The sequence below is a fragment of the Bos grunniens genome, chromosome 9 (genome assembly GCF_055505025.1).
Source record: "Bos grunniens cultivar Pamir isolate PY7600 chromosome 9, Bosgru_T2T1.0, whole genome shotgun sequence".
NCBI classification, from domain to species: Eukaryota; Metazoa; Chordata; class Mammalia; order Artiodactyla; family Bovidae; genus Bos; species Bos grunniens.
In genome coordinates this window covers 85,997,639-86,024,146 of record NC_141173.1, presented here as the reverse complement: position 1 = coordinate 86,024,146, position 26,508 = coordinate 85,997,639, and the positions used below count along the sequence as shown (strand labels likewise).

The 26,508-nt window shown below is 38.2% G+C and overlaps 1 long non-coding RNA gene across 1 annotated transcript in view; it reads right to left on the bottom strand.

Moving 5' to 3' along the window:
• LOC147366280 (uncharacterized) overlaps window positions 1-26,508 on the bottom strand; it is a 186,412-nt gene that overhangs the window by 1,546 nt on the left and 158,358 nt on the right. Inside the window, exon 4 of the long non-coding RNA XR_015133291.1 lies at window positions 1-26,508. This exon is cut by the window's left edge and continues 1,546 nt beyond it. This is a non-coding gene — a long non-coding RNA (uncharacterized LOC147366280).

Genomic DNA, 26,508 nt, shown 5'->3' with positions numbered 1-26,508 from the left:
AAATGTCAATAGGTAGTGACCCATTTGTGTTAAGATAAGTGGTTTCAGTTGAGCAAAGTCCAGTTCCTCAATAAGGCATTTGAAGGCTCTTCTCTGTGTGATCCTGACTATACCATCTTGCCTTCTCTGGTCATTTCCTTTCCTTCCTCGCTAGAGCAGATGATCTATTCCTATCAAGGCTGCTTGCCTGGTAACAGTTCTTCTTGTTTATTCTCATATATTTCTCACCATTTCTCCACCCCTGGTAAAATTCTACTCTCTCTTCACATCTCTCTCAAATGTCACCTATCTTCTGAAATCCTCCTAGGCTTTCTCCTGCCTCAGGCCTCCTGAAAAGTGATTTTTAACTGGAACCACATATTAGAATCACTTGGAGAGGTTTTTAAAAATACCAGTGTCCAGACTAAGTCGGGGTAGTATCTGGTGCCTCATAGCTACTTAATGAATATTTTAAAGCAACTAACCTATTCAATGAAATGAGAATAGATAAGAAAAGGCAATAAAAAATGTATCTTCAGAACATGGAAAATAGTTTTAATATGCATTCTACATTTATTTCTGACTGTAAGGGCTGCTACTGGTAGTAAGATAATATTATTTATTCAACTGAAAGGTATTACTACATGGAGGATTGATTCATCATGATAAAGCATTTCATTCACATACTATGTTAACTAAAAGATCAGAGTCATTGGGATAGATATCTTAGAAAACAATGTTTTCATTTGTAGGAAGTAAATGAGGATGTTGGAAGGAGATTTTAATTGCTAAGTAAAAGAAAATATCTTTTTCTCATGCTCTCCAAAAAGTAATTTACCTAAAGAGGAAAAAAAAAAAAAAACAGTATTACTTGGATAAAATTGATATATTAGAAAAATGTTTTTTAAAGTTTTGGCTATATAATGCAACATGTGGGATCTTAGTTCCCTGACCAGGGATCAAACCTGTGTCTTGTGCATTATAAGTGCAAATCTTAACAACTGGACTATCAGGGAAGCCCCCCAAATGCATATATTTGAAATGTATGTATTTGAAAATGTAGTATTAATTACTCTTTTATGCCTAATCAGATCAGGGATCTATGTTAACAGGTTTACTGATCTGGTGATGTGTAAGAATTGTCCCAGAAGTGCCTCCACTATGATGTTTACTTAGACTTTGGTGTGGCTCACGGTTCAAATACTGGGATTTCAAAGGAGCCAGAAGTGCTGACAAGGGACATGTTATCACCCTACATCCTTCACAGAGCTTTCCCTTCTCTTCCTTGAGAAGCAGTTTTTCCTTAGAGTTCCTACAGCAGGGACTCAATTGACAGTCATGTTACGGAAAGTGAAAGTGTTAGTTGCTCAGCCGTGTCTGACTCTTTGCGACCCCATGGTTTGTCCATGGGATTCTCCAGGCAAGAATACTGGAGTGGGTTACCATTCCCTTCTCCAGGGGGATCTTCCCGACTTGGCATATTACCAAGGCTTAGACGAAAAAGGCCAGGAGAGGAATTTGCTGCAACCAGGGCATCAGTATATCTGGCTGGTTTGAACAGAGATGACCTGTCAGAGAGCATTGCTTCAAATTTGTCCATTCTTTAGATTGAAACGGAAGGAGACATCAGAATCTGTATACTCTAACAAACCTTGAATTAAATTTTAGGATATAGGTCCTGTTTCCCTTGTTACTGACTCTAGATCAGTGAACCGGAAGCGAGTTACTTCTTTTAATGTAGATGAGACAAGAAAGATGGACAGATGGGGGGCCTATGAGAAATAGATGTGAATGTTGCATGTGACTCTTTTGTTTTTAAATGTTTCTAACAAATTACTTAAGGGTTTGGCTGTAATTTAACGCAAATGAATGGATGACAGGTCAGTGGAATGGGCAACAGAAAAGAGCAGTGTATTGGTTCAAGGAGGGAAGGGTAGTTCTTTGTCTCCCTATCAGTACTTTTAATTTAAGAAATTAGATGTCTTCATTGCCCATGGAGAATATTGCTCTTCTGTTATGTATCAAGCTAATAAAAATCACTGGGAGAATTAACACAGAGTATGAATTAAAATGCAGGGCTAAGCTGTTATTTTTTATAAGTGCTACTTGCATTATGCATCACTTTGCATATAGCCAATTCAATCTTAATGATAACAATCCCAGCTTCAATCTTTAGATAGGAAATCATATCATTGGAACTATGGTTAGCGAGAATTTATGAAGAAATTAAACATATGTTAGTAGCAAAGTGTCGGACACAACTGAGCGACTAAGCACAGCTCACACAGCGCGGTATTACAATATGTAGATCCTTAAGAAATAAAACATAATTATTCTCAGGTCTTCAAATATTTTTGATTTGCTTAAACAGAAAAATACCAATACTATTATTTGACCACACTTTAAAAGATTATTAATACTATTATTTATTGTACTGACTTTAAATATAAAGCTCCATATACATTAAACCTCAACTGCAACATATAGTGTTTATATGGGTATGATATATAGATCATATGAGAAAGTGAAAGTGTTAGTCACTCAGTTGTGTCTGACTCTTTGCAACCCCATGGACTGTAGCCAACCAGGCTTCTCTGTCCATGGAATTCTCCAGGCAAGAATATTGCAGTAGGTTGCTATGGGATCTTACCAACCCAGGTATTGAAACCGGGTCTCCCATATTGCAGGCACATTCTTTACCATCTGAGCCATCAGGGAAACCCATAGATCTATGGTATCTATGTAAATATCACAGGGTACTCTATTTATAGGAATATTCTATATGCCATATTAACAAATATTTATGTATTTATATCTATCTCTTTATATAGATAAAGTAATGTTGAGGATATTTATGAATTCTAAAACCAGTATTATATTTTTATCTAAATTCCAGGCCTTTGCAAAACAAACACTAATAAATACAAAAGTACATATAGATCTATTTTAGGAGATTTACAATATTAGAAAAATATATTCTGACCAGCAACTGTATTTTGGACATAAGAAATTGTTGGTTTTGTCCTGAAAAGTAAAATTTATTTCAGCAAAATTTATTTGAGCTACACTATAGCTCATCAGAAAAACACCTAAACATCGACATGCAACATTTTATTTTCTAATACAATTTAAGTGAAATTTGGGTGATATAGAGATGAGAATTTTCTTTTTCACTATTTTATTGGGATAGCTAAACCAATGTGGTCTATTGAAAGACAATCTGCTCACAGATTTGGGGCAGGCTGGAAGAGAGTTGATTTTATTTAATTTTCTATCCATACTCTCTTGATGGTAAATATATTCTCAAAATTTTAAAAATATACATATGAACATCAATTAAGCACTTTAGTACCAACATAACCAATCCTAATAGTTCAAAGTATGGCCTAGAGTGTTTCTTCTAAGCCAGTCTAAACTCGTGTATATGAGCCATCCTTAGGAGGAAAATGTATGTATTTCTTTTATAAGCAGAAGGAAAAAAGTCATAGCACAGTCTATGTGAATGAAATGAGCCTCTTGGGTAAATTCAGAATATTCCCTAATATTCTGAAATATCCCGAGGAAATCAAAGAAATCATTTCAAAAACAATGCCCTCACATTTAAGTATCACTTCGTCTCTTTCTGATTATATCTGACATGTAAACTGCACCTGTGAATACTTTTTCTCAACATTTCAGAAATTCTCTTTTTATGTAAATTCCTTGATTGTGGCTGGAAATATCTGGAACAATGTGCAGCAGTGTTGAACCAAGAGCAGGTGGCAAATAATTACCTCCTGAAAAAATTAAGAGGTGACAAAGACTTGAGCTAGGGACACAGAACATTATAATTCTCTGAGGTTTACTCCATGATTCCATTTAAAAGACTTCACCATGAAGTTTTACCATCTAAATAATAGTTACTTCTTAGAGATGATTCAGTGACAGACTTTAAGATTCAGAGTGGAGCACAGCCATATAATAATTAAAACCAATATAGCACACAACTTAGGATACATAACTGACAAGCTATTTTCATTTTTCTTAGGGAAGAAAGTGCCTACTTGCTGAGAATATATTACTTCAGTGTTTCTGATGCCATTATTGAAATACTAACCTCCTATACTTAAAGAGTCCTTTAAAAAAAGCTCTCACACAGCACTTTATTTCCTCTACTAAATATAATACAAATTTAATTTTAGATACAGTCCTCCCGAGGTTAATTTAAAAACCAGTCAATTTTCATCTCAGGAAAGTCCTAGATTTTCTAAATTTATCATACAATTTTTTTAACTAGGCTTTATTTGATGTCCATATTAAATTGCCTTGGTATGTTATCATTTAATTAACTCATAAGTATACTCTGTATCACGCTGTCTTTTAAAGGCCAGAAAACCGTAAAGCTTGCTGGATTTGTATACCTATGCTTTCTGAAGGCTCTAGAATCATTTAAACAGCATTCATGATCCCTTTAGCTATTGTGAGCTTTTATTAAAAAATAAAGGAATGCAAAGTTTAAATAAACTTACTACAAGTAGCTCAAGTGGTGAAGAATCCACCTGCTAGTGTAAGAGACACAGGAGATAACAGCTTCTATCCCTGGGTCGGGAAGATCCCCTGGAGAAAGCAATGGCAACTGACTCCAGTACTCTTGCCTGGAAACGCCCATGGACAGAGGAGCCTGGCAGGCAACAGTCCATAGGGTTGCAAAGTCGGACAGACTGAGTGATGGAGTACACACACACACGTTAAAGAATGCACAGTAAAACCCCAAATATATTGGACTGCTTTTAAGTCACAGTATTTGTTTTCTCTCATTTTCATCACAACACATCTTCATTTTCCACAAGTATGTCACTCTTATCTTCAAACAAATGCCTTTGTCACTGAATGCCAGAAACCAACTAAAAATTGAATACAGCTGCATGTAAACATTGTCCTCAAATGCTCTGCAGTATAAAGCAAAACTCTTTGTGTAGGTTCACCTCCCACCATCAGTCCAAGCCCTGCCCCAGACTGAACAAATGCCTTAGGAGACACGGAGTATCCTTTTCTAAACCCCTGGAAGCTGTGAGGGGGCGCATGATTTCCATATTGTGGTAACATAAAGAGTTTTGAATCTTTCTTTCACACACTGAGGCTGGTCTTGAAATAATTGGGGCCAAGCTGCTTAGATCAGCAACTATCCAACATTAGTGCTAAATCAGGACACAAAACATAACACTGAGTGTCCATTAAGTGGTTTAGCACCAACATAACACAATCCTAATAGTACTGAAATATGGCCTTGAGCACCACTTCTAAGCAAATTAAAACCCTTGGATATGAGCCATCCTTAGGAGGAAAAAAAATGTATATTTCTTTTAGAAGCAGAAGAAACAAAAACACTGCATGATCAGTGAACAAAATGAACCTCCTTCATAAATCTGGAATATTTATGAATATTTTGAAATATCCCAAGTTAGTAAAAGACATCATTTTAAAGACAATGCCCTGGAAATTAGATAACACACTTTGCTCTTTCTGACTATGACATATAAGCTGCAGCTGTGGATGTTTTTTCTCATAACTTAGAAATTATCTTTTGATACAAGTGGAAAGTTTTGTTTTGTTTTCTGAATCAAGGAGTCACCTGCTTGGGTAGATCACTAAAACCTAGAATTATGAAAAAAAAAAAGTATACACCAAATAGAACTAGAAATTTATCTTCAACAATTATACCTTTTATTATCAGAGTAACCATCACAGAGAATTCCAAGTCATCTAAATAAGCAAATTATGGCCACTTTTTGAGCTATGACAGCAGAGTTGAATAGCTGTGACAGAGATTCTATGACTTGTGAACCCTAAATATTTACTGTCAGGCCCTTTGCTGGAAAAGCTTGCCAACCCCTGACCTAAAGGATTCAGAACTAGGCAAGATATCTGATCTTTGTTTGAGAAAATGATTCAAACCTGAATACCCAAGGGGATTTGTCTGTTTTGTACAGAAATGGAATGACTGAAAACCAGAAAATGTGGTGCTGCCATCTTGGAGTGCTATAGCTAATCTAACGGGGGACCAGATTGTTCAGTTGAGGTCTGCACCATGTCATCACAGTGTGTAGGAGCTTCTGTTTGGAACATTGCACCTTCAGCAGCTTCGGTGGACAGTGGGTGCTTTATCCTGACACCACCTAGCAAAGCCTGTGTATCTTGATAGGGAAATAGGGCTGAGTGATTAAGAATTTAGGCTCAAGAGCTAGATGGATCGAGTTCCACCTCCACCACTAATCATCAATTAGGTGAACTGACCTTCTGAACCTTAGTTTCTCCACGTCTAAAATGACGATATTAAAAACAATAGGATGTACTTCACTGGGTTGCTTCAAGGGTTAAATAGATTCACGTGTGTGAAGTCCTTAAAACAGTGTCTGGCATGTGACAAATGCACAGTGACCAGTAGCTAACACTGTCTTCTCAACTCAAAGCTTTGGGAGAGCCGAGATGCAAGGATGAAGGATGTGGGGCTCTGAATTATCATAGGATTCAGAGTTCCGAGAAAATGTGTGTGAGTTCTACTGGCTTCAAAGCCATAGGTACTGCTAGAACTATTGTGCTTAATTGCCAACATTATAATCAAAATAAATTCCAAGTTTCTGTCTAATGTTACTGAGTATAATGATGCATTTCCCCCATCTACCTTTAGGAATCCCAGATTAAGAACTCCTGACTTAGGAGAAGAAATGGATTTAGAGATGGTAAAGCCAGGGTCAATTGTTAGCCATGACAAAGGTATCTTTCAGCTGAAATCATAAAGGAGCACTAGAACAATTATTTGTTTATAAATGCTCCTCCACTGTCCAGTAAAGACATATATTTCCTTTCTGAAAAATTTCCCAACAGCTTGGGCGAGTACTCACTAGGAACTCAATGGGAGGGTTGTTATGGACCCTGGCTAAGATCCTCCCATGAGACAGATGAGAAAGGTTGTCAGTGCCTCCTACTTACAGATTGAATTCTTGAGACTTGCAACCTCAACCAGATCAATGGGAAAATAACTGCTGAGGGGTCTAATCCTGAGTCACCCAGCCAAAGGTGTTTGAAAGTGGTTGTTAATTTTCCCTCCCTGTTTTCTAAAGCGTTCAATAGATTGCTGACTGGCCACAATCAGGGCACTGTGCCGTTTTGATTATTACATGTAAATTAATTTACTGAAAGAAGAAAGCACAAGCATTTAGTAGGACATGGCTGTTCTATCTTGACAGCATTTTAGTTATGGGTTCAAGAGTAATTACTGAAATAAATCATCAATAGGTGGTGGCAATATTGATTTTGTGTCAGCACCTGTGTAAACTATAACCCCGTGTGGGTCTGGAGCAATGAGCATTGTCTTTTGAGCTTTATTTATTTATTTACTTTTTGAATTGCTGTCCAAAAAAAGGCTTTAGCCTCCACACGGAACTGCCTACTGAGCTGCTTTTCCCAGGAAATCTCACTGCCCAAATCACCTTTCCCTCTCCAGTTCTCACCCTGAACAGTCTCCTTGGACCATTTTACTGCACTGTCTTAACTAGTGTGAAATGCTAATACGGATGGCTGTGATTTTCCAACAAAGCGAAAGGAAAATGTGATTACTGGTCACAGGGTTTTATATTAGCACTTGCTTCTGCTAATTTAAAAACAGGTTGGATGGCAGGAAAACCAATTTCCTCCCCTAACATTAGTTTGTTCTGCTGTCCTTTGTTTAATAAATAGCCTCTGAGCCCAAACTAATGCGAGTAGGAGAAAAGAGACCTGAGTTCTCCTTCTATTAAATACAAACTGGAAATCTAGTCTGACTTAATATTGTGGAAGACCACTTTGAACTTGATCTTTAAACCAAAATAAAACAACTTCCATGGCTTTATTTATATTTTTCTCTGACTGGCTCAGATAGAAAATCTTTGATGTTTCAAGTTTATTAAAGGTGAGTCTAAAGGTAACTCTGAATAGCGGGGCACTGAATCAGGATAATCTGACCTTAAATAAACTCAGATTAAATAGTTTTTGTTTCATACCAAGAAATGTTCCTTTGGATGATAACAGAAAGCAGATAAAGAAACAAAGCACATGAACTGAAGCTTCTCTATCTGCAGGATCACAAATCTCTGTCTCTTTTAGTTGTCTCTTAAATTTTGAAGAGCATGAGCTGTATGTAGATCCTAGAAAAAGAACTCTTCCCATTCCTCTTTAATTGTGCTATATATTTTGAATAAACATTTTGACTTTTCTAGTTCAAAATCCAGACTCCATTTCCATTTTTTCCATCTATTATTTTGCCTCTTTTGAATCATATGTTTATGGTGGTGCTGGTTTAGTCACTAAATTGTGTCTAACTCTTGCAACCCCATAGACAGAGGAGCCTGGCAGGCTACAGTCCATGGGATTCTCCAGGCAAGAATACTGGAGTGGGTTGCCATTTCCTTCTCCAGGGGATCTTCCCAACCCAGGAATCAAACCCGGATCTCCTGCATTGCAGGCAGATTCTTTACCAATTGAACTATAAGGGAAGCTCATATGTTTACACATATGTATAAATGAGTTCTCCCTCTTCATAGCTCTATGCCCCAACCCCAGGTCAGTCATCAACCATGCACTCTCTTCACTTCACCTTGCATTTGCTTCTGCTCATCTCCAAGATTTTCAGAGCATCAAAGAAAATTTATAATAAATACTGACAATGATACCATGTTGGCATTTGTATTCTACTCTATATTTTACTAAACTGTTACTGGTTCATTTGAGAGCGGTATCAGCTGTATTTTACCAGTTAGGAAGCTTAGCTTCAAGGAACTGAGTTATGTGTCCAAGGTGACATATTTTCTAAACAGAAGAGAATGTACTTGGTTTTTGTTTTCTATATCATATCCTCACTCTTTCACTACTACAAGTCAAGTTTCACTGATTACAAATGTTTTCCAAGTTTCAACTCTTGCTCCTTCCCACTGAGTTTTCTTCTTCTGTCTATATCCTCTGCTTTTCTTCCCAAGTTTAAATGTCTATGTTTGATTTGCCAGGAATATACCTGCTTCTCACAGATAAAGTCCCCATACACGCATTTTTGAACCCCTGCCCAGAATAAGTTTTGAAGAACGATTGCCATGGATGTTCTATGTAACCACACCTTGAAAATTTTATATATTTGACCTGAGCACAGTGCCTTGCACATAGAAAACATTCAATAAAGGTTTTTAGAATGAATATGTGAGTATACATTAGAACTCTCTGACATGCCATTGAAACATTTCCAAGCCTTCTCTAGGGGGTGTCAGGCTAATGTAAATGTGAGCGGAAAACTCAGCAAATGTCAAAAGGCTATAAATAATCACTTGGTTTATCAGTACAGGGAATTTACATATACAGACATTTCCTTTGATGAATGCTACACCTCATAATGAAAAGGAACATCTATTTAGAAAAATTAAATATACAGTGAAAAAACATGGGCTTTGGAACAAAGGCTTGACTCCTATTCTCAACTCGGCCACTTCTATTAGACAAATTACTGGACTACTCCAGAGTTTCAGTTTCTTCATTTTAAAACAGTCTTAATAACATCTCCCTCACATGATTATCATGAGGGTCAGATGGTATAATGTTTGAATAGTGCCTTTTGACACATAATAGTCACCTTATAAATGTCACTTCTGTCATTTTTCTCCTAAGCCATGAGTGTCACATTCAAGTGTGACTTTTCAAGAATTGATAAACTACTGGATTGATCCAGATATCAAATTCTTTATAAGCATATTATAAATATGGAGACTTTGAAACGTGTCATTTTAAAGATTTTGAAGGAGACACAGATGCCTCAAGCTCTGATATGGGCAGAAACAGGACTCTGCCCAACTGGAATCTTGTGAAGTATGTTCCTTCATCAAGATCCTAAGGGAGGTTCTTGAGACAATGAACAAGAGTATGCGGTGGTCCTTTTTATCAGGAATTCAGTTTGAAGGGGTGAGGGACACACATATGAGCGCTGAGATACAATTGAGTAGACAAGTGGTCATATAGAAGTGTGGGCACAGTGGCAGAGTTCATAAGTAGGAAGAAGCCATGGAGCCTGGGATAATTATACATGCTATCTCAGAGGTTATAACATTCAAGCTACTCCAGAAATTCATTTAAACTTTTTTATACTTGCTAAAAATGTGGGAGATGAATATCAGTGTGATTTTTTTCTAGACCCCAGGATGTCTTTGCCTTTGACCTTGAAAAAGGACTGCTGCTCATTTTCCTTATTCACACCAAGTGAATATGGCTTACAAGTAAGTCCTAGTTTAATAAAGTTTACTCTTTAACCCTGAGCCTAGATAAATCTCATCTACCTGTCATCGATCCCTGAGATATGCCAATTCAGAGATCTTAGCACAAATCCAGGGCTGGGGAAGTCTCACTCCTCCAGAGTCAGGCTGATTGAACTAAGTCAGGAAAATAGCATCAAGGGACAGGAAGTTGAGAGGTGACAGCTGTTGCTTAATGATGATACTAGAAACAATAATAAAAGGAGGAGGAGATGATTCTTATGCCGACTATGTCTTAGGTAATATTCTATGGGCACTTAAATACACACTGTTGTTTAAATTTTTACAACACCACGAAACAAGCATTATAACCCCCATTTTACAGATAAGAAAACTTGGTTCAAAGACAGGGCCAAGAACTGAACACAGAAGTCTCTGATTATTCCAAGATCCCTGTGCTTAGATCTAAATCATGATATGTTTTGACACTAGGTTCTTACTCAACCTCCAACTCTTCATTTTGCATTTTTATTTTCTAGTATTTGTCGTAATATTTCAATGGCCAATTCATATGTTTTTCTCAACAGGTCTGTAGTTTTGAAACTATTTTCCACACTCGTCAAAATGTATTGGTAGAAGGCCTCTAGTCATGCAAATCTCTCTTTCAAGCTCCTCAGTACTTGAGAATCCTAAATTCTTTTTGAATCTGTTGAGTGAAGCAAGCACTGCCTATACATGTTCCTTTAACATGACACACATTTTGATAATTAAATACCCCATATTGACAGTGAATCACTATACCATGAGCATCTGGAAGGCGATGACTACAAGAAAAGAAAGCAAGAACGAAGGAAGGAAGAGGCACAGGAGTTCTTCCCCTTTGGTTCCTCTTCTGATAGTTTAATTTCCCCCTGTGTTTAGAGCCCCCTGTGTTTAGAGTTAATATTTTAGTTTGCAGCATGGTCTACCACTTGAGATATTTTCCACTGCATTCAAAAGCAAACTCTACTCAAATGGTTAGTCAAACAGGAGAGTATAGACATAGGAGTAATTCTGAGTCAATTAATCAATGATGTTATTATACCAAGGACCCAATTTATTTATATCTCTCCACTCTGTTTCCTATAAGGTCAGCTTCATCCTAATGCCCGTTTCCATCACGAAAGCAAAGATGGTTGTAGCAACTCTAAATATCATATTTATGTACTTCATAGTCCAGAATGGGGCATAACATTTCTTCCGGAAACTTTCTCAGAAGTTTCTAGGTTTCTCTTCTATATCTCACTGACCTAAATTGGGTCATAAATCCTTTCTTAAACCAATCTATATCCAGATGGGCCAAAGGAATTCCATGAACTGACTGGCTTAATTCTAGGCTATCTGAACCAATCATGATAGTGAGGAGAATCAGACTGTCCTGCCTGCTTTAGACTAATATCTTCCACTACTTAGCAAAGTGCCATTTTCCCCAGAAGCCATGAGATTTGAGGTGGAAATACACAGAAAGGAGTAAAAAGGGAGCGAATACTGTGTGGACCAACAACCAACAGTCTCCACTTATATAAAAGAAAATAATGTAACCATCAGAATGTAAGAATATACTTACTGGATTGATTGCTCTTGGCAAAGTTGAAGGGTGAGTCTATCTCTAAAAAGAGAATATTAACACTCTCAGCCTGTCTATCAGAATATAAGAGCACATCCTTTCCATATATGTAGTCCAATTGTCTCAGGTGTTTCAGAAGAACATGTTCTCTGTTTTTCTTTTGGGTTTTTTCTAGCAATTGGCAACTGACCTCATTATTTTCAAAGGAGTATTTTAATATAAACTTCATTTTTTTGTTTAAAAGCAAATGTCATTAACTCATTTAAAAAATATTTTTGAAAACCTACTATGTACACCGTATTGCTTTAGGTCCATGAGGGATACACAGAAAAACTGCAGTGACTGAGTTTAAAGGACTTGCAATCTATGCTTTTAAATAGTGGATTTAAGGCAGGATTGGTGCATGCTTAATAAGTACAAAGAACCCAAAACATCCACAGGTAGACAGATGATTTCTAATTGTGTACACTAGGCAAGAAGAATTCGGGATGGTGATTTTTTTTAACATTTTAATTTTGCAATGGAGTATAGCTGATTAACAATGTTGTGATAAATTCAGGTGGGCAGCAAAGGGTCTCAGCCAAACATATACTTGTATCCATTCTCCCCTCAATCTCCTCTCCTCTCCTCTCCTATGCTGCCAGGTAGCATTGAGCAGTTCTCTGTACTTTCTAGTAGGTCTTTATTGGTTATCAATTTCAAATATAACAGTGTGTACAATTTGATCCCAAACTTCCTAGAAATGGTAATCTTTTTGAATCTGCACACTAATCAATTAAAACACTCATCAGGAAATGAGTCTGTTATGGTTGAAGAAATGAGCTGGATGAGAAATTTTGAATTTACCCTTCTTTGAGAATAGCTTATAGAGGAGAATGTATATGAAATAGTTACAGTGTATATTAGGCTCCAACTAGGAAAACAGAAGCAAATCTTTGCATTTATAAAGAGCATATTTGTTGCAAAGACTTGTTTATAATACAGGCAATTAAAGAGCTGAGAAGCCAAACACGGGTAGTAATACAATCTGCAGATAAACATAGTAGGAAGCCACTGCTACTTAGAGAGAGAGGTGGAAGGAGGAGGTGAAGTAACCAAGACCAGAGGCCTGCACCACTCAGCAACATCTGTAGCCTTCAGTTCAGTTCAGTTCAGTTCAGTTGCTTAGTCGTGTCTGACTCTTTGCGACCCCATGAATCGCAGCACGCCAGGCCTCCCTGTCCATCACCAATTCCCGGAGTTCACTCAGACTCACATCCATTGAATCTGTGATGCCATCCAGCCATCTCATCCTCTGTCGTCCCCTTCTTCTCCTGCCCCCAATCCCTCCCAGCATCAGAGTCTTTTCCAGTGAGTCAGCTCTTCGCATGAGGTGGCCAAAGTACTGGAGTTTCAGCTTTAGTATCATTCCTTCCAAAGAAATCCCAGGGCTGATCTCCTTCAGAATGGACTGGTTGGATCTCCTTGCAGTCCAAGGGACTCTCAAGAGTCTTCTCCAACACCACAGTTCAAAAGCATCAATTCTTCGGCACTCAGCCTTCTTCACAGTCCAACTCTCACATCCATACGTGACCACAGGAAAAACCATAGCCTTGACTAGACGGACCTTTGTTGGCATAGTAATGTCTCTGCTTTTCAATGTGCTATCTAGTTTGTTCATAACTTTCCTTCCAAGGATTAAGCGTCTTTTAATTTTATGGCTGCAGTCACCATCTGCAGTGATTTTGGAGCCCAGAAAAATAAAGTCTGACACTGTTTCCACTGTTTCCCCATCTATTCCCCATGAAGTGATGGGACCGGATGCCATGATCTTCGTTTTCTGAATGTTGAGCCTTAAGCCAACTTTATCACTCTCCATTTTCACTTTCATCAAGAGGCTTTTGAGTTCTTCCTCACTTTCTGCCATAAGGGTGATGTCATCTGCATATCTGAGGTTCTTGATATTTCTCCCGGCTTGATTCTAGCTTGTGCTTCTTCCAGTCCAGCATTTCTCATGATGTACTCAGCATATAAGTTAAATAAGCAGGGTGACAATATACAGCCTTGATGAACTCCTTTTCCTATTTGGAACCAGTCTGTTGTTCCATGTCCAGTTGTAACTGTTGCTTCCTGACCTGCATACAGATTTCTCAAGAGGCAGGTCAGGTGGTCTGGTATCCCCATCTCTTTCAGAATTTTCCACAGTTTATTGTGATCCACACAGTCAAAGACCGGTTGCAACCTCCCACGCTTTCTGTAGTCTTAGAGGACCTATTCAGAAGGAACTGGAGCCAAGGAGACGATGCAGATCCTTCTGGAGATCTGACCCGAGGCAGTGGAAAGGGGAGGAATATCTCAGCCTCTTCCTTTCCCTCCCCATCTCATGTGAGTGCTCATTTCCCCCCTGGACCAACCCTGTCAGAATCCAGCAGATATGGGTGATGCAGGGATCAGCCACTTGTGATATGTAGCAGATCAGAATAAAGTTGAGGAATGGAAATCAGAGTAAACAGGCCCAGGAATGGCACAGTTAGAAAATGCAAGGAGTGCTATTAAGTATCTGCCAATGATGTCCTGTCTAATAGGTGAGGCCACCTGGTGGATCTAAACAGGCTGAAATGAAGGCAGAGGTGGTTCATCATGTGTGGACACTACATGTGTGAACTGGGTTGAAGTTAAGATGAGCTGAAGAAAAATGTTCCTGGGTAGTTATTTAAATGAACTAGCAACTGAGAAAACAGATGACTTTTCTGAGAGAATGATGGCACTATGGGAGAGCATGGAACCAGAACCAGAAGCCTGATGTCTTCTCAAAGAAATCAGATAATAAAACAGTGGTCCAAACACCACAATCATTACACACTGCCATATACACCCTGCCTTATTGTAGACTGACTTTTTATTTCTTTGTCAAGATATAAAAGCATATACTACATACATTTGATTATGTATTTAGAGAGATAGGTCAGCTGAAGTTTCCCCATCAGAGTTTCCCATTGGATCAAACCAATGATGACATTTCTCAGAGCAGGATCTCAGAACCCCCAAACAGTTTTTCTAGCACAGCACGTCAGCACAAGGTTTTTGTTGTTGTTTTTTGATGTTTCTAAAACTGCTGTATTAATTGATATTCCATATCCATTCATGGTTACAATCAAAGACAATAAAGAGTGTATTTCTGAAAACTTAGGATCCCAGTTTTTTTCATAACAAAAGTCAGTATACACGTATTTCTCTACATAAGAAAAAGTCTAATGATGTTAATTTCATCACTTTATCATGTTTCATTCGCTATTTTGCACAGTGCATCCCAACTGAGAAATCTAGAACTTTTACAGAGAAGGGTAAATACAATAAAAATTGCAGTGATAAGCTAAATGGCACTGTAGCATCCATCACAAATTTTAAGCATAGCTGGATGACCAAGCATAATCCAAAAAACCAAACTGTATTTGTAATTCTGGCTATATTTCATAAAAATGGATACCATCAATATAGTGGTGAGAATGAAACAGGGCAATGGCAGATGTTACAGTGTCTATGAAATTACCCAAGAGAATACAAATGAGTTCACATATCAGTGTCCAAACCCCAACACTCAGCTGTGTGCCTTCTCATCCTTGTCTTCACCTAATCACTCAGGCCCTTTCTTTATTTCTTATCAGGCTGGTGATTTTGAGTCTTATCTCCAAAATTAGTCTGTTTCAAAAGATTCTTTCAAACAACTATGCTTGCTATAACATCTTTGAATGCTTCAAAACAATAACACTCATTTGGGGGAGAATTGTAACTACCTGATAATAGATCAGTCATATGACTTATGACACACTCCTACTCTCTTCTCACATCAGTAACAGGAAGAGAAATGAAGGAGCCTTCTCAATGTGTACTTCATATGCCATAACTCAAGAAATCAAACTCCTATTTATTCATCTCTTTTAGTAACAGGCATTTATAAGTTGCCTGAGCTGTGGTTTATAAATTATTTTAAACTCTTACACTGCTGTTCCAAAATATAAATGTATGTGTTAATACTGTAGACTTGGACTCTGCTGCTGATAATACAAGGGGAATTTAACTAGCTTATAAATGTTAAAATGCAAAAGCAAAGAAAGTCCTGCTATTCATCTTCTCTGCAATATTCAGACATTCATGAAATTGAAAGTTAATGTACCAGGGACTTTCATTATCTGACCCATTCCATCCTATCTATTAGATTCTCAAAGCGCTGGAGACAGAGGACCAATATGTCACCAACACAGGACTGGAAAGGTCACAAAAACGAAGCATCAATAAAGCAGTACTTCTGAATTAAATTTCACAGTGCTCAGCAGAAAATATGTTCCACAGACTAAGAGTATTGGTAAGAATGGAACTGATAGCTAGATACAACTTAGAAGAGTATTTCTTGATTCAAAAAAAAACAATGTTAAAACTATCCATACCTACACAGAAAAATAGATTCTATTTTATATGCCTAAATGCAGAAGAAATAACTCTCCATTGGAACCACAATAAAGTTTATAGTCACTGAACTGACTAGCAAAACAATGCAGTCTTGTTAAATTACTCTTTTTTCTTTCCTTAAGCATTTAGTAGAATTTTATATAGGACTTGTAAAATCAACGTAGTTTTCAATACCCTTCCAATAATGGCATCTAGAGAATACATTAGTTAATTTATCATAGCTTTTGATATTTTAGTGTATGAAATATGTAAGCTTAATTCACTTAATAAAAATTAATCTACCAAAATCCGTGGCTTCTTTTAGCTCTCCAAATTTTGACTAATTCTGAGTACTCAATTATTCAACAAGTATATTTTCAAGATTTGCTGTCAGTAATCTTAATAGGTGTCAAGAATATGAAAAGATAAGTATTAAGTGAGGCTTTTCTTTAAATCAGCTCAGATATAGGAATATATTTAAAAAGATGAAGAGCCACAGAGCCTAGGCTGACTGGCCAAAGAGTCATGCAATTAGTGATAGGAGCTCCCAGGAAGAAACAATTGCCAAGGTTTGATGGGACTAGACCATCAACCTGTGGTTCTCCCGTTAGGATTTCAGTCCCAAAGGATCTCAGGGACTGGCATTAAGTTTCTGGTTTTTTTTTTAAATAAAAATTTTTATTTAAACTGCTATTTAAAATTACTAGTACTGTACTTCTAAAAAGGACCTTTATTACTAAACTTCCTAGAGAACATTATTTGAGAATAAAAACTATCAAGTAACTTGAGTTTAGTGACTAACTCACTATATTACTATCACTTTTTCTTTCATTTTGGGGAAACTTTTTTACAGACTAGGATTTGAGAGCCTCTGGTTAATTCTAAGGGCTAAATGTATACTTTAATACAGAAGTGATACTTGACAGTATCCTGGGCACAAAAGATTATAGTCTAGAGAAAGAAGCCATGTATACTGATGTGATAAAGCAATTAGGTAGTGAAAAGTACTCATTGTGAAGCAGACTAGATACCAAAGGATTAATAATTAGGGTGACCAGAGGGCTGAGTGATTTTGGTCTGGGATGGGTGGTGATTTAGCTCAAAAGGAGGAGGAGCAGGGACATTTAATCAAAACGGAAATTTGCATGACAGGACAGAAAGAATAAAAATAAGTGAGGTTGGTGATCAGGAGACTAGACAGATTACAGGGACAATTTTACATTGTGGAATATTTGGAGAATTCTCCTAAATGCACTCTTGTCAGTAAAATCAATCGGAATTAAGTACACATAAAAAGACAGGGAAATTCACATTTTTTTATGGCTTGAGCAATGAAGGAGACAAATATCAGTGTGGATAATAATACAAGAGAAATTAAGTATGAACACTCATTCCTGTCCCTAATATTTTAAAAGAGAATTTGGTAAGCACTGTGCTTTAAAAAACACTCTTAAGAAAGAGAGAAAAATGTTACAGCAAACTTAAACTTATTTTTATATTTAAACTATTTTTATAAGTCATATAAGCATTTGTCAGCAATAATATCTCTTATCTTATACACTACCTTTCCCTGCTCTTCTTGACATGACTATGTTATTTTTTTGTTATCCTTGTTTTTTCTGCCATATCACACAATTCAACTGAATATATTTCAGTATTAGAACACTGATTAGACAGTTGAGATTCTACTAAAATAAGAAAGAAATAGAATACAACTTTTTGGAAAATGCAATATAAGATCATTTCTTCTAGATTTTAATAAGAGATTAAAGTCATGGTTCTTTGAAGTAAAGGAAAACATAGCCTGAGGTTCTACCAAAGGAACAGGGTCTTGCTCAAACAGTGAAAATGTTACAGATTCCTTACATGTCTTCATTTAATAAGTAAAAAAATTTTGGCTGGAAAATTTCAGTGTGTGCATTCATTAATGGCTGTCATAAGTGACCACCATTCGTTTCCAGAGCACTCTTGTGTACTTTGCTGCTTACAAACACTGAACCATCCGCCAAGTTTCCCTCAAACAGTCTTGGGAATGAAGATCTTGTAAGATATTTTAAAAATAACTTTCTCTGTTTCCCTGAACACACGGCTGCCACATTCCCTAAGTCTCTAGATCTGTTTTAAATTCAACTGGAATCTGAGGATCTTGACAGAAAGGACCCCAGAGAGGGCTTGTCCAATTGACAACAGAGAATCCAATAAGTCTTTTCATCTTTGGCCTCGAGATGTTATGTTGGGAGGAAAAGAAAAAGAGCAAGAGCAAAGGGAATGCTAATAGCTTGAGCAGATTTGGGGTGAAAAGTCTCTTTTTTGTTGTTTTGTGCCAAACCATTGACATATGCTTGAATTTACTATAAAAAAATTCAAATTACTAAGTGTGATTGGGGCGGGGAAGGGACAGATAGAGAGTTTGCAATTAGCATACTACATATAGAGTGGATAAACAACAAGGTTCTAGTGTGTATCACAGGAAACTATATTCAATAACCTGTAATAAACCATAATGGAAAAGAAAAAGATAAAATAAAAATAAGTGTGATAGTTGTTCAAATAGGGAGAGAAGTCAGAGTTTGACTGTTTGACTGCTTTTTCACAGAATTTAAAGCCTTTGATATATTTATTCCATATTCGATATTATTTTATTTTTGCGATGAAAGAGCTTATATTCAACTTCTTTTGTAACTTATGTTTGTTACTTAAAGATGAGGTAATTTAGTCAGATCTGGATATTTTAACTTCATCCTCACATGAAAACAAAAAAGGAAGTTTTCTACACTTCTTTAGGAACCTCTACCCTTTGCCAGAGGATAAAGCTTTTGTGTTTGGAAGATGTATGTAACTTTGTACCTAAATAAGTCCCTGGTAGGGAGGCTATAGATTTCTTCCAAAAAAGTGCATTGTAAAGGTTAGAAGAGGTAACAATAGGAGGGAAAAAAAAAAAAAAACCTACCAAGAACCTACTTAACATGGTTCCTGTTACTATTCTCAGTGACTGCTATTAGGGCTTAATTAGATCTCCATGACAAAATTCATTACAGAAAATCCTGGCTTAGTGAAAAAATAATAAACTCATCTCATTCATAACCTATTAGCTATTTTGCTATTAAGGAACTAGAATGATCCCACTTCCTTTTTTTTTTTTTTTCCTTTTCTCTTATCCAGAAGACCTGAATGAAATTTAACAAGTAGTAAAAAAAGGAGAAGGAAATGAAAGCACAGGGCGTGTGGCAGGGAACAAATCCACAAAGTTCACCAAGCTGCCCTCTTCCGTGACATCATCCTCCACTTAATGAGACAGAAGTGCAAATGGAAAGAGCTTATCAGGAGGGAGAAAGAGACAAACTTCTTTCCATTCTTCCTCTCCAAGCCCATTGTGACTATTGTAGATTCAGGCCCTTTTATTCTCTCCTGTATTAACACATCACCTTTAAACCCAGATCTCTCTGTCTTCACCGTTGCCAGCAACCCACTCTTCATCCACTTCTAGAACGAGCCTCCTCAACCGCAAATTTCATTTTGTTCAAATCATGCTTAACTGGAGTCCTATTACTTATGAAATAATAAACCCATTTATAACAGAGCAACCAGGGACCCCCACAACCTGGCATCTATATAGATTGGCAACCTTATTATGCTTCATCATTCCTTTCTGGCACAGCTCACCACACCCAAAGTTCTAGCTGCCCAGGAAGAACCATCTGCAACTGCTTAGAATGAGAACCTCTAAGGCAGTCTTATACATCTGGGCTTTCCACACAAGGCTGCTTTTACATGAACAGTCCTCATTCCATCTTCATCCACCAGGCAAACATTATAAATCATGGGGCTCTTGAGGCACCACTGGGAAAGTTACGCTAGTGACCTATGTGTACACACAAAGATTATATAAACACATGCTCTTGTTGTTCAGTCACCCAGTCGTGTCCAACTCTGTGACCCCATGAACTGCAGCATTCCAGGCCTCTCTGCCCCTCACCATCTCCCGAAGCTTGCCCAAGTTCATGTTCATTGCATCGCTGAGGCCACCCAGCCATCTCTTCCTCTGATGCCCTCTTCTCCTTCTGTTCTCAATCTTTCCCAGCATCAGGGACTTTGCCAATGAGGTGTCTGTTCACGTCAGATGACCAAAATACTGGAGCTTCAGCTTCAGTCCTTCCAGTGAATATTAAGTGTTGATCTCCCTTAAGATTGACTGGTTTGATCTTGCTGTCCAAGGGATTTTCAGGAGTCTTCTCCAGCATCACAGTTCAAAGGTATTAATTCTTCGGCATTCTGCCTTCTTTACAGTCCAGCTGTCACAACCATATGTGACTGCTGGGAAGACCATAGACTTGACTATATGGACCTTTGTCAGCAGAGTAATGTCTCTGCTTTTCAATACACTGTCAAGGTTTGTCATCACTTTCTTGCCAAGAAGCAATCGTTTTCTGATGTCATGGCTGCAGTCACTGTCTGCAGTGATTTTAGAGCCCAAGAAGAGGAAAGCTGTCATTATTTCCACCTTTTCCTGTTCTATCTGCCATGAAGTAATGGCTGGATGCCATGATCTCAGTTTTCTTAATATTTAGTCATAAGTTGGTTCTTTCACTTTCCTCCTTCACCCTAATCAAGAAGCTCTTGGGTTCCTCTTCGCTTTCTGCCATTAGAGTGGTATTATCTGCATATCTGAGGTTGTTGCTATTTCTCCTGCTTATCTTGATTTCAGCTTATAACTCATCCAGCCCAGCATTTCTCATGATGGGTTCAGCATATGGGTTAACAGGGCAACAGCAGATAGCCTTGTTGTACTCCTTTCTCGATCTTGAACCAATCAGTTGTTCCATACAGGGTTCTAACCGTTGCTTCTTGACCGGCATACAGGTTTCTCAGGAGATAGGTAAGATGGTCTGGTACTCCCATCTCTCTAAGAGTTCTCCACAGTTTGTCATGATCCACACAGTCAAAAGATTTAGCATAGTCAGTGAAACAGAGATAGATGTTTTTTGTCTTTTTTTTCTGAAATTCCATTTCTTTCTCTGAAAGTGAAAGTCTCTCAGTTATGTCTGACTCTTTGTGACCCCCAAGGACTATACAGTTCATGGAATTCTCCAGACCAGAATACTAGAGTGGGTAGTCTTTCCCTTCTCCAGGGGATCTTCCCAACCCAGGGATTGAACCTGGGTCTCTTGTATTGCAGGCAGATTTTTTACCAGCTGAGCCACAAGGGAAGCCCAAGAATACTAGAGTGGGTAGCCTATCCCTTCTCCAGCAGATCTTCCTGACCCAGGAATTGAACCAGGGTCTCCTGCATTGCAGGTGGATTCTTTACCAACTGAGCTATCAGGGAAGCTTTCTCTATAATCCAGCAAATGTTGCCAATTTGATATTTAGTTCTTCTTCCTTTTCTAAACCCTGCTTGGACATCTGGAAGTTCTAGGTTCACATAAGCCTGTGTGTGTGTGTGTGTGTGTGTGTTAGTCACTCAGTCGTGTCCAACACTTTGCGACCCCACAGACTGTAGCCCACCAGGCTTCTCTGTCCATGGAATTCTCCAGGCAAGAATACTGGAGTGGATTGCCATTCCCTTCTCCAGAGGAACTTCCCAACCCGGGAATCGAACCCTGGTCTCCTGCATGGCAGGCAGATTCTTTACCGTTTGAGCTACATAAGCCTAGCATGCAAGATTTTAAGCAAGACCTTACTAGAAAGGGAGATGAGTGCAATTGTCTGATGGTTAGCCCATTCTTTGGTGGTACCCTTCTTGGGAGCTGGGATAAGGACTGACTTTTTCCAGTTCTGCGGCCACTGCTGGGTCTTCCAGATTTGCTGACATAATGAATGCAAAATCTTGATGGCGTCATCCTTTAGGGATTCGAACAGTTCTGCTGAAATTTATATGTCTATATGTCTATATGTGTGTATGCATACACCCATATACTTTGGAGGAATATCATCACCTCCTAGATTTTAGCAAAAGTAAGCAAAAATTTCAGGAGAAAAAGGATGGGAGAACTTGCCTCTCTCTTCTTAGATATAATTGTGAGATCAGGCATAGAAACTAAGACTATGTTGTACATTAAGTCAACTCCTTGTGAACTAAGAGAAGCTCACCTGTCTTAGTAGACTTCCACATCCCATCTGGAGAGCAAAATCTAGAGTGACATGTTTCTCCTCCCACCTCTGGCACAGGAACCAGGTCACACATAGAAAACTGCTGTAGTGGCAGGGGCTTAAATAATCAGCCTACTGCATGCGCCCCCACTGGATCTAAGTTTTACATGTCCAGTTTATTCAAACTTTGAGAGTAATAAATCCTGCTAGTGAATGACTTTACATGTGAAGCAGAAGTTCCTTTTGACTTAAACTCGTCTCTCTAAATCCCATGAACAGAAGACCCTGGCGGGCTACAGTCCATGGGGTTGCAAGAGTCGGACATGACTTAGCCACTAAACAACAACAGCAACAGCAAACATCTCTCTAAAGTTGCAAGGAGTGTTGATTCCCTTGTAATAATCATCCAAAAGTGGATGACCAAATCTGTGTTCATCACATTCATATTCCTTACAGGTTTCAGACTTTGATTATAGCACCTCCACTTTCATGTTTAAAGGGCTAAAGTCTTGGTGTTTTAATCTGTCCTCCTCTGGTATACCTGTCAGGCCCCTCTTCCTTTGCCTGTTCTTGCTGTGGTTATAATATCTTTCTTTCTTCAGCTCCCCCGGAGGTTACGGTCTTCAGCTTCCTTTGAATTTAATATCCAGTGACCCAAATTGCACAAAATCTCCCCAAAGTGGCCAAACTTTGTTTTCATTTTTGCAAGGGCAGGACTATGATTTGTTTGGGGTTACCAGCCTTCTCATTGACTTAAATCATCTCTCTGGCATTTTACAAAAAGAATCTGTACAGTCCATTTTCAGGACTGATGGAATTCAATTCAGTTCAACTTAAGAAATACTGACTGAGTGATGTTTGTGAACTCAACACTCTCATAGCTATTTTAAACAACAGCTAAAAGCCATCATTTTATAAGCTTGGAAGAGATTGAGGTCATAATGTAGTATTGGTGCCGGACAGAATTTAGGAAATCAGCCATTCCAATAGTTTTACAACTTTGTATAATCCAGGAGGAAAATTCTTCAAAGGAAAGCTCATTATAGACATTAGCAAATAAAAGCTGAGATGGTCTATTCCAAGGAGTTGTTCAGGAGACAAAAGTGCTTCCCATAAGCCTTTTTCCACCATATTTGCAGACACATCCATGGAATATGGGCTTCCCTTGTGGCTCAGCTAGTAAAGAATCCGCCTGCAATGCAGAAGACCTGGGTTCAATCCCTGGGTTGGGAAGATGCCCTGGAGAAGGCAAAGGCTACCCACTCCAGTATTCTGGTCTGGAGAATTTCATGGACTGTATAGTCCATGGGGTTGCAAAGAGCTGGACATCACTGAGTGACTTTCACTCATTTACTCCATGGAATGCAGAGTTGGATCTGGTCTCATCATTTAATTTACAGAAAGGCAACTAAGATGATGAATCCAAGGTTACAGGTGAGTTAGAGGATCAAGATTATCTGATTCCTGATCTAGTACATACTCTCTTACATTGTATTTTCTTCCTTGTATTTTCCTTTTACTGAAACTCACCTAGGGAATTCCCTGGCAGTCCAGTGGTGAGGACTCCATGCTTTCATCACCAAGGGCCCAGGTTCAATCCCTATTTGGAGAACTAAGATCCCACCAGCCAGAAACAAAACCAAACCAAAAACTCACCTACAGTTTTTGTAATGACATTCCTCTAGATGGACTTCCTAAGTTTACCATTTGCTATGTCTGTTTTTTCCTCTATCCTTCCCTCCTTTCTCTTCCTCCCTTCACCATCCCTTCTTCCCTCCCTTCCTTCTTTATAAATAAATGTGTTTCTCATACTCCCTTGTAATTGTTTAACTTTCCAAGGCCTTAAATTGGCAGAAGCCTGACCTCAGGCTTCTTAAGTTATGCTTCCACTCAATCAGACAAATCAATCTCTGTTTGCACTCCAAGCTAATTTGTCCTGAATGCATTCAGAATGCATTGACTTGCTCTAATTCCTTTAACCCACCTCATTTTCCTACATTCCTTTCCCTGATCAAGGAAGATGATCTGATTAGGGTTTCTGCTGAAAGCAGCCCCATGGTCTTTTAACGTCCCTTTGGTACCCTTGTGGGTGGTGGATGATTGGCACTAATAATAGCCCTCAGTCAGTTCTTTTGTAGACTGTGAGCAGCAGCTGAGGCTGCAGCAAACTTCTCTGCAGCATGTTTTGAGACCTGCCAAGAACTAGCAACATGCCAGCATACCTAGCAGCAATAGGAGCAGTGTCCTGAAGGATGAGGATGCATCTAACAGCTGATAGAACCATAATAACACAACAGTGACAACCCTGGATTATCTGATGCAAGGCCCTCGCATACTCTTCCCGCATGGCCTCAGTTATAAATGTTATACGAAGCAAATGAATGACGAGCAAAGAACAAACTCGGGCTACTTTAATTTAGGAGTTGTCAACATTTTTAATGTCATGAGTGAATATAAGAAATAAAGAGACCAGACAGTGAATCAGAAATACAAATACTAATTCTTATCCCATCCTCACGATGCTTTATTATTAGAGCCTATGACCTTCTTGGGAGAAAAGTATATGTGAAGAACCATTAGTGGAATATTCTGGAGCATTAGTGCTCCCAAGATGGATGCTGCCCTTTAAAATAGAGGCTGCTGAGCTTGGCCAGACATGAGTTACACATCTTTTCCTTACAGCTCTGCATTATCACAAATGATCATTCTGGTCATGCCAGCCATGGAGGATTACTTCACTACATTCTAGCAGGAGGGTCAAATGAGTGAAGGGTGGAGAGAGACAGTGAAAAGAGACTAGAAATGGCTTTAATTTCCAATCCTATGCCCCGTGACTACTAAACTCAATATGAATCTATTCACTGAAATAAAGAACAACACTGTGGCCCACCAAGGGGCCACTGGTATTTCTAATACACCATTAACTATAGTAATATAATGACTATCAATGCACACATTTAAAAGAGACTCGTGGCATATTCGGTTCAAGTTCTATGTTCCCTGAACAAAACTGTTGCCATGGAAACCTCTACCATAAGGCAGGTGTAGTTCCGCAAAGGACTATGGGCTATGAAATCAAGTTCCCATGGCAACATTTTTGTTCAAAGCCTGAAGAATCTTAAATACATGTGCCAATACATATTATTACCCAGCAGGATACATAGGTGGGATTAATAAAGTTCAATATTTGCTCAACTAAAAGTTGTAATCATGGTAAAAATAAATGAATTAGAACCAGTTCCTATGGATCATTTATATAAACAGACTTCAGAGTTGTTACACTACTTCCTTATGAATCAGTGAGTACATGTGAAGTATTAATAGATGACTTTCTTTCATTAAATCCATCAGGCAGAGAAATGTTAACAATAATGATGGAATTTTAAAATCTGAAATATATCTTCAACTCATCAGTCATTCATGAGATTAAATCACTCAAATATACCAAAGGAAATTAAGATCACACTGTGTGCTCAGTCCCTGAGTTGTGTCTGACTTTTGTGATCCCATGGACTGTAGCCCGCCAGGCTTCTCTGTCCATGAATTCCCCTGGCAGGAATACTGGAGTGGGTTGCCATTTCCTACTCCAGGGGATCTTCCCAGGGATTGAAACCATGTCCCTTGAGTCTCCTGTACTGGCAGATGGACTCTTTACCACTGCGCCACCTGGGAAGCCCAAGATCACACTACCCACCTGCAATAGAACCAATTACGATGGTAAGCAAACAGCTAAGGGGAAAAAAAAGTCAGGGTGATTCATCTATGTTATGTGAACTCAAGCTAACAAAATGCACCAGTTGGGATATTTATGCTAATTGCCATTTCTGGAGCCTCAAAACATCCATATAAATATGCCAAGAACCAAATTAAGAAAAACTTTTTCCTTTATCTTTTACAAATAACCCTGAAAGTAATAATCATTTATTATAATAATATATTTCAGAAAATGTATAAAAAGATAACACTACAGAAGGCAAAGAAGGTATAAGAAGGTATCACAAGGAGATGCTCGAGTATGACTTTAAAAGGAGAACTTATCCTTCGTCATCATCTCACGTCTTCTCGCCCATAAAACTTCAAAATAAAATTGGTGAGCATGACAGTGAATATGCTATGATGTTAGAAACTGTATTTGGTTTTGCTCATCATTGATCCACACAGTGC